This window comes from Triturus cristatus, chromosome 7 (genome assembly GCF_964204655.1).
Source record: "Triturus cristatus chromosome 7, aTriCri1.1, whole genome shotgun sequence".
NCBI classification, from domain to species: domain Eukaryota; kingdom Metazoa; phylum Chordata; class Amphibia; order Caudata; family Salamandridae; genus Triturus; species Triturus cristatus.
In genome coordinates, this window is record NC_140590.1 from 261,988,357 (window position 1) to 261,992,714 (window position 4,358).

Here is a 4,358-nt window from a genome sequence, read left to right on the forward strand (position 1 = left end):
AATGGTGGTGGGATTAAACATTTCCCTGTCAATGGGGTCTTTGATAGCTATGGGTGCTGAGGGTTGTTCTAAATCCTGGTCTCGGTTCTGGAAGGTGTCATAACTATCTTGTGGGTTGAATATAAATCCATCTCTTCACAATCTATAATCTCGGTTGAGGAGTTGAAACTATCTCTAGTGTCTTTTGTGCCAAGAAGGTCACTTCTTTCTCACGTGCCGCTATGGGCAACTTTTCTCTGAGCCCCGTTAGGGTGGCCTTTTTCTCTTGTGCTGCAGTGAGCACCATTGTCTGTTGTAGCGCGAAGGCTACCAACGTCATAAGCATGGTTAGATGCCTCCTCTAAGTGCTTCCTCTTTTGGGAAACATTCCCCACTCTTAGGGGTTCAGAGGTAGTAGGGGACTCGCCATCTGAGAGGGAAAAATAGTTCTCAACAGGGGACAGCTTCTTCTTCTTAATTAGTGCGGCGCCCACCGTCTCCTTGACCGAGGACCCAAGTTCCTCCTCTAGGAACCTCTATACTTTCCCCCATAAGTTCAGGAAGAGTCTGTGGTTGGGAGTTGTTGGGTTCCATATTGGCAATCTATATATTTTATGAGGACCTTTAAGTTCCTCTTTAGATAAACAGAATAGCCTTTTTTTTCAAGGTCTTATTCATGGTTTGCTTGTGACGGTTTCCGCTAAGGATTTGTATATTCTTACTGATATTTCGGGAATCTCAGGAGTTTAGATGGGGCTAAAACTTAACTTTTAGAGAACAAAACAGGGCAAAACACAGCTTGAGCGAAGGAGCTGTTACCAAGGCTACAGGGCGTCAACACGAAGGAGCGGCGTTTCTCTTTTGTTTACGTGTGCTCCTGAGGTGTAATTCGTAATGTGGAATGATGCAGCTAGTGAGTTCAGGTGATAGACAAACGGCATTGACGGTATATGGATATCTTTACTATTGTTTGTCCATTTCTAAATTAAGTTGTACTAAATCCGCCCATTTAGGCTCAATCACGAGTCCTGGACTCGTACAGTTCGATGAAAAAAAACACTTACCTGTCCCTACCTTAAATTGGACGGGCTTACGATATCCTAGTAGGGTATAAACATTTAGTTTGTTTATAATCTTAATAACAATGACAACAATAATAATATTATATACTAAGTTATACAACAGGATAACTTATCAAAGCATTAGAAAAGAACCTCAAGAAGATTGTATACTTATCTTTGTTGGCGGTGCAGCGAATAAAAGAGGAGGATGATATCGTGCACTCGATATTTATAGTGTTTTCAAGAACATTCTAATGTTTATGATGTATGAACATTCTTTAAAGGGCTGCATGTTGGGGCAGCAAATAATAGTCATTGCATAATGGTGGACTCCAGTCTTGTAATGGAATCCTCTCCGGTAGTGCAAGTGGATCTGACATTATGTATGTTGAAATGTCACTTTGGTAAAGTGGGCATTTGGATTCTCATGGCTCTGTGTACCTTCTCGGCCCGTCTCCAATTCTCATCTGGGGATAGCTACCTCTCTGCATTCCTGATAGAAGGTCATATACTAAGCGCTCCTAGGGAAACTGCAGACCTCTGACTCTGAGGGGCCTTTCTGGGATGGATTTGTGGCGGTAGAATTTGGATCTGCATTCCAAGAGGCAGGGTCTTGGCCCCACTAAAGGTAGTGATCAAATCTCCCTTGGTAGGATGTCAGACAGGACAACATTTAGAGAGGGGCTGTGCATTACAAAGGTGGACTTTTGAACTTATCACATCTTTAAAGGCCATTGTGGGTATAACTACTAGGGATCTGGTCTCGGAAGTTGGAGATGCTTTGGAACCATACTACCCTGGTTCGACGCTGGGACATCGACATGAGGAATCATTGGGGCTGGAGGGACTGCAACTGGATTATGCGCAGACTTGTTGGAGCCTGGAGCTTGTCGTGCCCCGGGAAGGGGACTATCAATTGGTGGATTTTGCCTGGACGTTGCTGGCCTGCAGCTAAGTGCCAACTGTTGTGGTCCAGGTCCCTCAGTAGTCTCCAAGGGCTGGTTGGCTGCCCTCCTGTCCACAAGATCCCTGGGACACAAACAATCTCCCTGTTTCCACGTGTTCATAAAGACCACACAGTGTGCAGCAGAATCGGGTGGAATTGATTGTTGATTGGGACAAGGACCATCCTGACGTACATCGTAATTGCACTGTGCAGAGGAGTGTGCTCGTTAAGATCAGCAGCCCATCTGAGGTGCCGGGATTTGAGGAGTTCAAGGAGTGTGGGGGAAGCTTGCAGAGTCTGAGGGTCCCATGCTTGCAACCAGAGGACCTGTGCAAGCTTGCACTCCAGAGCATATGTTGGATGACATTGCAGCCTCCATCTGAGGTCGCAGACTCTCTCTCCCTGGATGCCATAAGGTACATTGTTGTGAAGAGCATTGTGACTGGGCCCGAGGGGTTTCGTTGTGCCTTGTGGGCACCTATGGCTGGCTGTCAGCTCGAACCTCCGCTTGAGGGGAAATATTTCTTCAGACTTGGAAGTGCACCAGCTTCCTGGGTCACAACCTTTTGTCTACGGGGGGGATAGTGATTGTGCACTCGTGCAGGTGCCGCTGGGCGCCTGAAGGTCTAATCCAGATGGACGAAACTCAGTAACTGTATCTTTCTGTTTTAGGTGGTTCCGACAATCTAATCAACTTGGCACCAGCAGGGGCAATGTGTACCATTGGCTGGTGCAGTGGAGTGACTGAGGGGCTGGGTCACGAGGCCCAGTCAAAGACCTGTGATTGCTTGGACATTGTAACTGGTTGGGGTATGCGATATTGGGTAATGTCATGTTGGATGTATACCTCTGATTAGGCAATGCATGTTCATGCTCTTCTCCTGCTAATGGGAAAGTTCGACAATTGCATATAACTGTAACGTGTATACACAATGTGTATCTCGTTTTGATTTCAATGTGTGTGTGTAATACAAAGATCAGTGTTTAATACATAGAGTGTGGAGTATTTTTGTAGCATACACAGCGTGTTTGCGAGGGTGGTGTTGTGCCAATACTTTACACTTGGGTCCTGAGGATAAACCGAACTACTCGGTGCTAAGCTATCTAAGGCTGAGCACAGGTTATCGGACACGTGCATTGTACTCATCCTACCTAGGGCGGTGGATTCTTATTGGCTTTGATGCATCCCAGCCAGCCGGAAACCGCGGAGTCGAACACTGGTACTCGTAATGATCAGTGCCCAGTACATATACTTAAGCTGACTTCCCTATTGACTTGTACCATCTAGTAATTGGCCCAGTCAGCACAGGGGCACATCTGCTCATGCAAATATGTCCTCCCATGTAATATAATGTACCCTGCCTTAGTGCTTCAAGGTCTGTTGTAGGGGTGACATGCATATATTCAATGCAGTGACTTTGGCATGCCACACAGGGAGTGTCATGTCCTGTTTTTACTCATGATTTGCACCATGACACGCAGTCCTGAATGGCAGGCTGCATGCAGTTTCTCTGGGGGTCCCTTAAGGTTGCATAATACACTTACCACTTACTAGGGACTTACAGAGGTGCCAAAGTGTATGCCAGTTGTGTTAAAATTAGACCATTTATCTTCTTTTAGGGAAAGAGTACTGGCACTGGGGCCTGGTTGGCAGGGACCCAGTGCACATCAGTAAAAAAAATACATCAGTATACGTGGCAAAAATAGGGGGTCACCATGACAAAAAGGGGCACTTTCCTACAACAAGGCAGGTGTTTGAGGAGAGCAAGGTGGAGCAATTAATGGGTCAATCAAAAACACGTTATACACTGCTAATTTAGAGTATAAGGTAGCAGACCGGTACCAGCCAAAAGAAATAATCTGAGCTAAATACCTGGGTGAGGGGGTTTCCCTAGTAAAGCATTCCATATTGCTGCCAAAGTCGAGAGTAGAAGAACTTAAGAATTTATTTAGCTTACAGTCCACGCTGATCAAAGTTTCTCCTACAGGGTCCTGCTACAACATATCTTAACGTTATGTAGATTTTTCTGGGCATTATGTGTTGTACTGACTCCATGAAAGTAAAGACTGAGAACAGGAACCAGGGTCTACCATTTATGGCCTTCTGGCTCAAATCCAGCAAAACGCCTCCTCTCCGCATGTTGCTTCTCTCAGCTGTGCAGTCGGCTGGAACGTGTGACCGGAGGAGTCTCACACATGAAGTTTGTGGAGAGGTTTAGAATGCAGATGTGGTCCTGGTTCAGATACTCCACAGATTAGGCAGTCTCGCTGATAAACCTTGCCAACAGATATGGTGAGAGGTTCTCTTCCCCATTCAGGGTTTTAGAATGGAGCTCTGCCTCAAAAAGGAAAATGTATTTCTAAGTTTGCAA